Source organism: Camelus dromedarius, chromosome 13 (assembly GCF_036321535.1).
Source record: "Camelus dromedarius isolate mCamDro1 chromosome 13, mCamDro1.pat, whole genome shotgun sequence".
Taxonomy (NCBI): domain Eukaryota; kingdom Metazoa; phylum Chordata; class Mammalia; order Artiodactyla; family Camelidae; genus Camelus; species Camelus dromedarius.
Window position 1 is genome coordinate 33,239,679 of NC_087448.1, and position 12,845 is coordinate 33,252,523.

A 12,845-nucleotide genomic window follows, 5' to 3' on the forward strand; every position below is an offset into this window, starting at 1 on the left:
TTTATTTCTAAAAAATAATTTATTATGAAATTCTGTGTGAAATATGTGAAATTGTGGCTGATTTTATATATAAAAAACAATAATGATAAAAGAGAGAAAGGTCAAAAGGAAAAACTAAGAAATGAATAAAATCAAGCATATTCTATTTATGAGGAGTTAAGGTCAGAAAAATAAATAATAATTGATAGAAAATTCAACAAAAATTCTAGATTATAAAAAGTGAAGAATTAAAGAACATATTTTATATGCTTGTAAAACAAGGAATGTCACTGAAAATAAAAATTACAATAAGTAATCATCAAACTGAGATACTTAACTGGCAGATGGTGATAGGGCCATGCAGTGTGACCAATATAGAAAAAACACTCTCTAGTGGCAGGGACTGAGCACCAAGTCACATGGGCAAATATATGAATTATGAATTCAAAAATTTTATAAAGGGAGACAAAAATATTCTAACATAATTTCAAGCATAGGCATTTCAATGGTTGTAAAAGTATTTTAAAATTAAAATGTATAATAATTTATAGCTCCAGTAAACTGTAACTTACTCAAGAATAACAGTGGTGGGAATCTCTCAGCTTGTTCCTTCTTTAATAGCATGTTGATTTTTTAAATTAAAATAACTCTGTATTTTGTTTCCATATTTTTACAATGTGTTATACATGTTTCATGGGCAATATTTCATCCCAAAGCTCTTTAAATATTACAAATCACTACCAGTACCATCAACATAAATGCTTAGACTCAACAGAAACCTCTAAGCATGGGGCCTGGCCTTCTCTTATTTTCAAACGCAATGATTAAGATCCTAATAAAGGTTGAAAACCACAATTTCCAATACAGATTTTTACAGCCCCTTTAATCCTGTTTTGCTTTTTTTTAAGATCTGCTATAAATTTTTCTAGCTTGACTCTGTGGACAGCCTTTCGTGTAGCAATACTTCCCATGTATTCTATAGTTTTTGTCTGTGAGCTCATTTTCAGCAACAATCACCTTCCACTATATCCTTGTAGGGAACTTCCACTGATACCTGTTCCTGATAAATTCCAAAATGATGATTACAATTGTTGATTTACTAGAGGCTTAAGTGTCACTATAAACTCAATGTCAGGTACTGTCAGTATTAAAATTTTATTCCATTTTCTTTTTGCTAAGATTGACACTGGGTAAGGTGTAGGTTTTCAGTCTTTTAGTGGTTGATTCTTCTCTATTTCAGCTTATATAGGGAACTCTCTTCATCTGAGGTCTGAAGACAGCAGAGAGACATGTTCTAATCCTTACTTATAGGCTGTGCAGTATCTTTCTGGCTTCTGGATTTATTAAGGCCAGTTTTAACTATGGGTCCATGTGTGTTTTAAATCTTATTCCTAACATCTGTGTTTACTCTTTATCCCTCCATGAGTCATGTGAATTTAATTTTTGCTCCCTCACTGAACATCCATTTATTTCTGACCATTTGGAGATTTCTTTTTCTTATTTTTGAAAATGGCTAATAAAAGTTAAATAAATATTTATTTGACATAAGAAAGAGGATATTCCAGTATGTCATTAAACAGTCATCTTGACTTGAATTCTTGAACACTGGCTCTTTATATATCAAGACACACTACTTTAAAACAATTTTGCTCAGATTAAAAAAATAATTATGTTTACTTACATCTTGAAAGTTGTGATATCTCTGGACAGATGTACTAAAGCCCCAATACTACCCTAAAAGTGGGGAAAAAAGATCTCTCAATAAAATTTAAAATAAATTAAACATATTTAATACTATTTATTCATTCTGAAATACACATTAATATACTGCTGGAAATTTTAAGCCACTATAATATTCTTCTGAAATGTGATCCAATTTTTACCTAAAATGTAAAATGCAAAATTAGATGCCATTCATACTTTAAGTGTGACTTTACAGTGGTTTAATAAAGCAATCAAGAACATATTAGGCTCTCAGGACTCTTCTAGGTTTAACTATTAAGGTTTATTTTTATAGTACAAATCAGACCCTGAGGTTGCTATAGTAATGGTCAAATGACAACTACAGATAATGATATTTTTGAGTTCGGATAACAAATGAGACTTAATTTGCCCACAATGATAATATTTTTCCCTTTTTCCCAGCTAGAAGTCAAATTTTAATTACCCTATTCTTTTTCAGTGAAATATTAGAATATTCTTAATAATTCTAAATTACATATAACTTAAAGATTTCAAAAAACCTCATCTGTTAGATATTTTGCTATCATTTTAAATTTAATTCCCATTTACTTATTACTAAAATATTCTGTTTCAGACATTTGAATTCATAAAAATGTAGAACAATTTTATTAATTTGCTATGTGAATGAGTGTTTAATATACATTCTCTTCAAAAGGTTTTTGATATTAGCCTTTCTCTCAAAAAGAACTATTAGCTAATATGATTATCCTTAACTCATAATCTTTGTTTCTATTGTCCAGTCTTGCTTCCTTACCTTCTATATATATGAATTCCTTACAAATTTATTATTTTTCCCTCACATCACATCCTACTCTGCCTTCAATGTTTGTGATTCCCAATAATGGAAAACAGACTTAGTCAGCAACAAAACTCTAACAATTTTTAAAAGCTAGAGTAACATTTCAAAAGCCAAATCTTAGCTTGAAAAGTTCCAACTTGGCAGGCATGCTTTATAAATCTGATATTCTATCAAATTTTAATCGTTTTAATTGCCTAATTACATGCTCTACTGCAATAATAAAGCCTTTTAATATTTCATTTTCTACTACAAGAAAAGGTATTTCAGTCTGTGCAAGAGAACCTTCTCACCCTTTGCTGACTGTTAAGTTGAAGTTCCCTAGTATAATCCCGCACTTTTGTAAGCCAGTTCCATCTGTCACCTCACTTTCGTCCCCTCCACCTCCGTCCTTACTCAAATGTTACTTGTTTATTCAAGGAACACCTCGTTTTCTTTCCTTTATCTTTTTGTCATTGGCAGCTCTGCTTTTTATATCTGTTTTTATACTCTTCAATAAATTTCTCTATGTGTGTGTTCTTTAATGCAGGCAGTAACTTTATTTCTGCTTCTTATATGCCTCCCCGTGCCTCTGAAAATTTTGTTCTCTACTCCCGATCTTGTCATTAGTACCTCTCTTAATCTGTCGGTCTGTGCTGTACTGAATAGTTAGGAGAGAATCAATGATTCTTTTCAGGCAATGACAGGAAAAGCTGCCTTGGGCACACTCTGCAGAACAAGGGACCATGAGGTCAACAACAATCAGAGGATTTAAAAACAACTGCTAGGCACTGAATTTCTACTTGGGAAACTCTGTGATCCATTACGTGTGTCTTTTATTGAACAGTTTGCTCTATGAGAAATGCATCATAAATATGAAAAATTATTTTATTTATTTACAACTTTGCAAGTGTATTCCTCACACCACGCATGCACAAGAAGTTATGGGGTTTCAAGCACAGAAATGCTGTCATGAATGTTCAAAATATTACTATTTTTATTTCGAGATCAGTACTTTCAGTTTCTGTTTCCCACACTGGGCTCAGCCCATCAAGTTACTCAGCCTCATTCTTTATTTAGTTACTACCTGCTTCCTCTCAAATTTTTGACACCTCACACGTGAAAATGAAAATGTTTCCTTTCAGTTTTATTATAAGGTAGCAAAAGAACTAATCACCAGTAATTAGGGCTTCAAATATCCTTCAGTGATGATGCTCTGATTATAATCAGCTTGGGAAACTATGTAAAATCATTTTCTTTTCCTGCAGAAAAGGTAATGTTCAAATGAGAAGATGGATCACAAATCAAAGCAGCCACATGTTTTGAACATTATTTATCTCTAATATAATTTTTTTCTTTGGGAAAATTGAATGCATTGCAATTCACAGGAACATATTAAACCTAAGTATGAGATTTGCATGAGTAATACAAGTACTCCTATCATTAACATATTTCAATAATGCATCTCAATAATTATTAACTACATTACTATTTCCACTTAATTAAAGTTCTCTTTGTAACCTAGGGCAAATGAAAATTAGAAGGTAAGACACAACTTAAAACTCATAATTGGTCTCAAAATTTGATTTAGTTTATAGATAGTAGGAATTGAAGATAGAGATTGCATGTCTCTTTCAAACAGTATCTTTTATTAAAAAAAAAAAAAAAACTTCTAAAGAAGAACCTTTCACAAGAAAGAATATCTCTATGCTAACAATATGCTAAAAAAAGGGTTAGATGTTTTTGCACCATACCTGGATCATTATTTTACAGACATGTTGAAAACAGCTAAGAATATCCTTCATTTGTTTTTTGAAAAAGCCTTTCATGAGAATTTTTGTGACAGGCCCAGGTTGAAAATTACAAGTATAAATGATCTAGAATGGAAAACCAATCAAACAATGATTTGGTTAAGAATTGAAGTAGGACATTTAACAAGAAATGGTATTTATTTGTGGTTTTAGTGATCATAACTTTTGTTAAAAATACACATGGAACTTGATTTCTGACAAAATAAAGAATATGCACTAAAAAATAGAATATATTTTAGAAGATTGAAGCTTATAAACATTTTTCACTCTCCCTGAAAATGTTTTATTACATAATTTTAATGTGAGCTAAATATGCATGTTTACTCATTTCCAAACCATCTCTCTTCAAAAAATTCTGAATTAAAATGTTTATTTATTTAACATATTGATCAAGATCTTTAAAAATCAACATTTATATCTTATGCTGAACTCTTTTAAATCAGTGAAGATAAAGCTTTTTAAAAATCAGTTAGGTCCACATGTGACCAGTTCTAGAATTATGCATACATAGCTGCATTAGAAATCAAATTTATCAGAAAGAAAATAGAGCTGACATCCTAAAGGAGTTTAGCCTAACCAAAGACTTGCTGCATGATTTTTGCAAGTATGTTATTTTATTACAAGAGTTCATATGTTTACTTGTATTCTGTAAGTGTTGCAATAGTTAACTTCACACCTAACCCACAGTGTAAGCTGCAGGGTGGAGTGGTCGCTAAGCAGCATAACCAGGAGAACATTAAGTACCAGATTTTCTTCATTTAAATCTGCTTGAGAGCTAGAGAAGTGAGAGATCTTTATGGGCAGAACTTTTCAAGCTGATTTGGCTAAAAACTAGGCAGCCTGCAATTTGTATGCCTGAAATCTTGTCAGGTTGGCAAAAGCCAAAACAGAATCTTTCTTTTTTTTAAGGAAATTCTGTTACAACAGTGAGGAGGATTTTCTTTAAGGAGTAGTAGACTCAGTTTTATTCTTAAGTAAAAAGATGCATTTTTCAAATACTGTATAAGTTTCATATGTGATGTATTTTTACTCCTGTATCACTTGATATTATGTAAATAATTCTTTTTTAAAGCAGTTTATTATGCCTTTAAAATTCACCTAAATCCATATTAGATGTAACTAAATAGAAAATATTCACTCTTCTTTATGGATGTAAGCCCAGAAAATTTCAATTTCTAATAGTTTCCTGACAATGAAATTTCAAGTTAAAGGTGTGGGGTGGGGGAGTAGATACGTCTTTGATTTTAAAAACCTACAAAAGATTCTTTTTTTTCATCTCTATTATGACTTTTAAAAATTAATTATTTCCTTGTTTGATTTCACTAATTATTTATAGATCATCCCACTTTATAATTGCCTGTTTTGTGATTTATATTAAAAGAATCACACCATATATTCTTTCATGAATTAATAACTTTTCCTTTAATAAGTTTGTGAAAAAACACTTGTGGCTTTGTGTGTACTGTGGTTTATTAATTTTATTTCTGTTATACTATTTCATTATATGAGTGACTACATCAAAAAGTAAAATAGAGAAATATATTAATTATTTGTCTATCCTACTATTAATGCAAATTTAAGGTGTTTTCAATTTTGGAGTATTAAAAACAATTCTGCAGTGATTCTTGTATATGTCTCCTAGGGTACCTGTGAAAGTGGGTATATTCAAACTCTTAAGGATGCTAAAACTTAACCTTTACTAGGTAATGATAAATTGCTTTCCTAAGTGTTTCTGCAAATATATACTCCCACCACAATGTTTGATCGTCACATTAGTAGTTCCAAATCTTCAGCAAATTTATTATCAGATTTTTTTTTTCATTTTTTCCAACTTGCTAAATTAGTGTATCTCTTTGTGGTTTTAGTTGGCACATTCATAATTGATCATGAGAATTAGTATCATTTAACCTATTTCTTGTCTGTGACATGCCCCATGAGGGATTGTATGAACACTTAAATCTCCTCTAGCCCTACCTGAGGTGCACTTCTTAGTGGCTACCCTCCCAGAGGACTATACAGTTCTGCCTCATGAACTTGGACTGAACACAAGGTGGGTAGAAACTGTGTGTCGTTTCTGTGCACCATACTGTAGAGCGTGCTTGTGAATTTCATGAGTCTTTATCCTCTGTCCTGAGGCCAATGATGTTCCAGGTGGGTTTGCTCTAAGAGCCTGGGTCCCTAAGAACATAGACTAGAGTCAAAGCCCACCTGTGATGGACATGTGATGTGCGAAATTAGTTATCAGTGTTTTAATCCACTAATGATCTGTAGGAGATTTTAAAATATATTCTGGACACTAGTCTTTGTTGGATTCAAGAGCTGAAAATATTATTTCCCATGTCATGATTCATTTTTCATTCTTTTTGTAGTGTCTTTTGATGAAAAAAAATTCTTAAATAGAATTTATGTGTAAATTTATCAATCACTACCCTTCTGGTAAGTCTAGTTTAAAAATCCTTTCTTCTCCTGAGATGATTCTGTTCTAAAAGCATTTGTTCTAAAGCCTTTCACATTTTAGTAGAACTTCAGAATAAATATATCAAGCCTTGAGATTCATTTGCTTGTTTGTTTTGAGAAATATGTGACTAATTAATGTTTTACTTTTTAAGTGAGTATAGAGCTGATTATGCTTTCTGTTTTTCTTTTAGTCAATTTTAGTGTTATATTTTTCTAGAAATTTATCAACTTATACTTTAAATTTATGAGCTAAAACTTTTCATAATATCTTTCAATAGTTTTGTATATGAAATATCTATAATTTGTCAAATGTATTTGTGTCCTCTGTTTGTATATCCCCTTAGAGTAAGTTTATCATTTTTATTACAATTTGTACAACAAACTATATCTTTGTTAATCTTTTCTTTTTAATTAATTTCTGCACTTATATTTTTCTCTTTAAATTTTGTTTTTGTTGACATGTTTTTCTAGTATCTTGAAATGAATGCTAACCTATTAATTTTCAGTCTTTATTCTTCTTTATTCAAGCAGTTAAGTCTCCAATCATAAGTTTTATGAGTAATGTTTTCATTATCATTAAGTTCAATATAATTTTTATTTTCAAGTTTTAGTTCTCTGTTTAATTCCTGGGTGATTTAGAGCCAGGTTCACTAATTTCTAGCCTTTGTTTCTTTTGAATATTATTTTCTTATAGCTCAAATTTATTTGGTCTAAAATTTTAGTTCTTTAAAAAGTATTGAGACGTTTTACATCGACAAATATATGATTAAATTTTATAACAGTTCAAAGCGTGCTTAAATATTTATTCCACATTTGTGTGTAGGAGTAATATACATAGCTTATAGATAGATAGCTATATGGATAGATAGATTTCTATTAATTCAATTTTTGTGAATTTTAATACTTAAAATGTCTTTATTCTTCCTGGAATTTTTACATGTTTTATCAATTATTGATAGTGATACCCAGGATAGTATATTAAAATTCCCAACTATAAATTTATATTTGTATTTTTCTCTTTATGTTTCTCCTCAAGTTCCATTTTATTTATTTGAAACTTCTTTGATTAGGTTCATGGAATTGCAAAATATTGTATCTCATTGGTTATCTCTCATTTAATATTTTGCCTTAAAATAAATTTTGTCAAATATTGCACTTCTAATATTTTATAAAAGATACAACTCTAATAATTTATAAAAGGGTGAAAATGAGTGTAGCAGCAAGCTTGCCAACAAAGGTAAGGAAATAACATTTCCAAAGTGAAAATAGAAAAATGATCAGCCTGGAGTTGAATATTCAGCAAAACTCTTAAGCACAAATGTCAACCCCAAACCATGAAAGTTTACCATAAAAAGACCTTCACTTTTAGTACGGTTGTAATTCAAGAATTAGGAAAGTAGCCTCAAATGTTACATGTTAGGATAAAATATTGAACTGATAATAATGCCTAGCAAATGTATAGGCAGAGTTTATACATTAACAGTCTGTAATTCATTGGGTTAAACCACAATATTTTTGTGCAAATTTTCAATCATTATACATGTGTTCCTTTATTTTTATACCTCCCACTGATTCACACATAGTAGGAGATCAAAGACTGTTGATAAAATTTATTTAGTAAGCAAGTGACAGTGTCTCTTTTTCCAGTACAAATTTTCCTGTAATGTAATGATTGGTAAATTTTGTGAGCTCTTGAAGAAAAAAAGTGTATTTTTACTCTCTGCATTTCTCATGACTAGAATTTATATGGCATTTAGCACATTGTCAGTGACTGTGATTTGAACAAATGAGTGATTTAATAAAAATTTTATAACACAGTCAATATTACAGTATCAAACTCCAAACTATTTAATTCTGATCTTCTTTTTTAGTGGTATTATTCATAAAATGTGGCTGTATGGATTGCTGACCAAAAATTTGCTGTATATTCCTTCCAAAATGCCCTCAGTTATTTTCTAAAATAATTTTTTTATTGAAGTATAGTCAGTTAACAATGTCTCAATTTCTGGTGTACAGCACAATGCCCCAGTCATGCATACATAGATTAGTTTTCATATTCTTCTTCATTAAAGGTTATTACAAGATATTGAATGTAGTTCCCTTTGCTATACAGAAGAAATTTGTTTTTTTATCTATTTTTATATGTAATTACTAACATTTGCAAATATCAAACTATCAAATTTAGCCCTTCCCAACCCTTTTCCCCGATAACCATAAGATTGTTTACTATACCTGCAAGTCTTCTGTTTTGTAGATGAGTCCATTAGTGTCCTCTTTTTTTTTTTTTTTCTTTAGATTCCACATATGAGTGATATCATATGGTATTTTTCTTTCTCTTTCTGGTTTACTTCACTTAGAATGACAATCTCCAGTTCCATCCATGTTGGTGCAAATGACATTATTTTATTCTTTTTTATGGCAGACCAGTATTCCACTGTAAAAATATACCATAACTTCTTTGTTCAGTCATTTGTCAGTGGACATTTAGGTTGCTTTCATGTCTTGGCTATAGTAAATAGTGCTTCTGTGAACACTGGGGTGCATGTAGCTTTTCAAATTAGAGTTTCCTCTGGATATATGCCAAGGAGTGAGATTGCTGGTTCATATGATATGTCTATTTTTAGTTTTTTGAGGAATCTTCATTTATTTTCCGTAGTGGCTGCACTAAACTAGATTCCTACCAGCAGTGTAGGAGGGTTCTCTTCTCCACACCCTCTCCAGCATTTATCACTTGTGGACTTTTTAACGATGGCTATTCTGACTAGTGTGAAATCATACCTCATTGTAATTTTGATTTGCATTTCTCTGATAATTAGCTATATTGACAAAATGTCCTCAGTTATAACAGCCAAGCAGTGTTCAAAAGAGTAGGATGAGGGTAGTGAGGCTGGAAGTCAGGAAATACAGATCATTCAAGTAAAGAAAGGCTGAAGGCACAAAATCACACAAATAATAAGAGATGCCTTGTAACAACTAATAAATCCTGTGGTGAAGGACACAAAAGGCACTCAGCAAAATACTTGTTAAAAATCTTACAGTTAAGGTAATCTGGATAAGAACTGAAGTGGAATCTAAAAATATTGGTCCTGAACAAAAGGGCATACTTATTTCAAAACAGAATCACCTTGAGCAAAGCAACACAAAGGTAAAAGAAGATTATTAATATTTGGAAGACTCAAGAGGATGAGAAACCAAACCCAGCCAGAGAAAGGAAAATTCAGAAATTCTAAAATTCTGATATAAAATTTCCCAAATTTCTAGTGAGATGATATAAGAAATTCAGATCAGAAACTCATATTATTTAAAGATTGTTCTTTAACTCTAGAGAACACAGTTTTCAGTTATCCATTTATGTATTCATTAATGAAATCATATTTTTGAACACTAAGTGCAAAGCAATAAGAACATCTCAAGTTTCTCAATCTCTCAATGTCTCAATTTTATCATCTGTAAAACAGGGACAGTAATAGAGTTTAGTCACTGAGCTGCCTTAAGGATTAAATGAGTTGTTCCATCTCAAGGGCCAAGGACAGCTCCTCATGCACAGCACCTCCCCCAAAATGCCAGCCAACATAAATGATACATACATGCCATGTAAGGGAAACAATAAGCTAAGGAGTAGCAATGGCCATGAACAATTTTCTGCATTATTTTTTTTTCTTTATTTCCAAGTCAAATGAATGTTAAAAGTGGGAAAAACAAAGGCTGATAATTATGAAAAAAAGGACAAGGTTTTAAAGAAAGTGTTTCATAATGTTCTTCAATTCTGATTATTCAACACTTTTTGACTCTCCCTTTTTGGGACAGATTTCCAGTGACTGAAGAGAACTTTTCAGAGAAATATTAGCTAAGGACTTCTCAAACTGTGCTCAAATTATTTTTATTTCTAGGGAAATTATGACCAAATATTACATGTTTAATTTAAGTGCGCTGTGAACAATAAGAGAAGATGCTTGAAAGCTGGAAAAAGGATTCTAAGAAGACAAGTAAGTAAATGCTCCTCAACTAATGGGACCAAATATGGGATCCTGGGCAACAAGTATTGCTCACACCCCATGCCATCGACTTCAAAATAAGTGAACAAAGTGAACAAGTTCATAAACTTTATGAACAGCCATGACTTTGAACATGTCGTCTTTCACAGATTTGTTTTGTGAGATATAAGGTACCTGGAAGGGGAAAGGAAAGTTGAAATAACACGAGTTTCCCTTTAGCAAGTGTAGGTTCTGGATAAAACAGCATTTGTATCACATACCCCATTCTCAGAAAAAAAAAAAAAAAAGACAAAAAAGAGACTTGGAAAATACTGAGGGAAATTGTAGTAGCATTTATAAATAATTTGTTCAATTATTGTCAAGTTTAATCATGTCTTGAGCTGTAGGAATGGAATTTTTAGCACTTCAGATGTCAGTATCATGAATCTTAAAATGATTTCATCAGAATAACCTGTTAGACGACTGTTTAGAACAAGTTTTCCAAAAGTCTATTAAGAGAGTTAGAGGGCCACAGTCGTTCTTTTCATTGTGGAATGAATCCTCCACTTCAATTAGGGAATTTCATCAGCTAAATGCAACAAGTGCCTGATATTGCCCCAGAGAAAATGAGCAACCTTGTTCAGGAATTTTTTTTACCTGACATTTGTTCTAGCTAAGTTTCACATCCTAGCCTGGAACTAGGTCATACTATTGCATTGTACCAACCTGTGTTTAAGAAAAAAAGTGAAGAGATATCTTTCCCGAGTAAATATATCCATGCACAGGAAGTTGTACAGCTACACCCACTTGCACTGGCACCTGTATGTATAACACTTTAAGAGAACTGTGGTTATCTGGTCACACTGATCAGGAAGAACTAGTTATTTCCTGTTATGACCACAGACTAACCTGAAAGTTGCCTTACCACATTAGGGGTCAAGGCCAACCTGTAGACATGCACTAGGCAAGGTGCACATTCCCCAGCCTTCAAGATACAGTGTGAAAGATTTAAGAATTGTAAGGAGGCTGAGACTAGAGTTTGTGGAAGGAAATCAGATACAAGGCAAAAGGTAATAAAGTCCCAAAGAGATTTGCTGTTGGCTCTTAAGTTATCTTACAGAGATAAGGGAATGGGTTGGATCCTGTAGAATCTGAGAATTTCAAAATTGATCTAAGGAAAACGGAGAGAAAAAAATTTATGATATTATCCATGTTTCAAGCCCAGGACTAAGTAGAAAGAAACTGGAACATCAAGAAGAAAAATAAGTCATAGGGAAAAATAATGAGGTGAAATTAGACATGTATATTCTTATTGTTGGCAAAACTTTATCATGTAAGGATTTATTATCTTGAAAAGAGTCAAAACTCTTTCAAACTTAATGAGAATATAGAAAGCAATGAAATTGGAATAAAATCCTTTTTTGTTGTAGAATAATAATAAAAGCAGTCATTTTGTAAAATGTATAAAATAGCTCAGAAGATTCATAAGAAACATTCCATAGAAACTTTAAACATTGATAATATTATTAGAGTGACAGTCTTCCAAAATTATTATTTTGACGAATTATCATTTGGATATAGAACTTCTAGTGTATACATTTAGACAAACTCTTTGATTTTTTTTGCCAGTCTTCATATATATTTTTGTATTTTAAGTAAATGGGGATTTTTAAAGGCACTCTCAAACATTGATATTTGTCTTTTTTTAATAACAATAGTTACTATCAAAAATAAAGGCAGTATAACAATAGAGATAATCCATTATAACTCAGTGGGGTGGGAGTAATAGATAAAGAAACATATTTAAATATATTCAGTGCTCAAATTTGTCTTTGCAGACACTACCCCTACTAGTATATAAGGCTCTAGTCAATCTAGCCTTACATTTTTTGGAAAAACACATGAAGAAAGCAATGGTGTATTCATTTGGAGAAGCAAACAGTATCATCTGAAAGAAGAGAGAGTTACAAGAAAGGCAAGCCCTATCAAGGGGTTGTGACAAAAGGATTAACCAAACCAGATAAATAAATAAATAAAGATCATCTCCACATTCTAAAATGATATTCTTTCATGAGATGGAAACACTGCACAGTATGGAAAGACCTC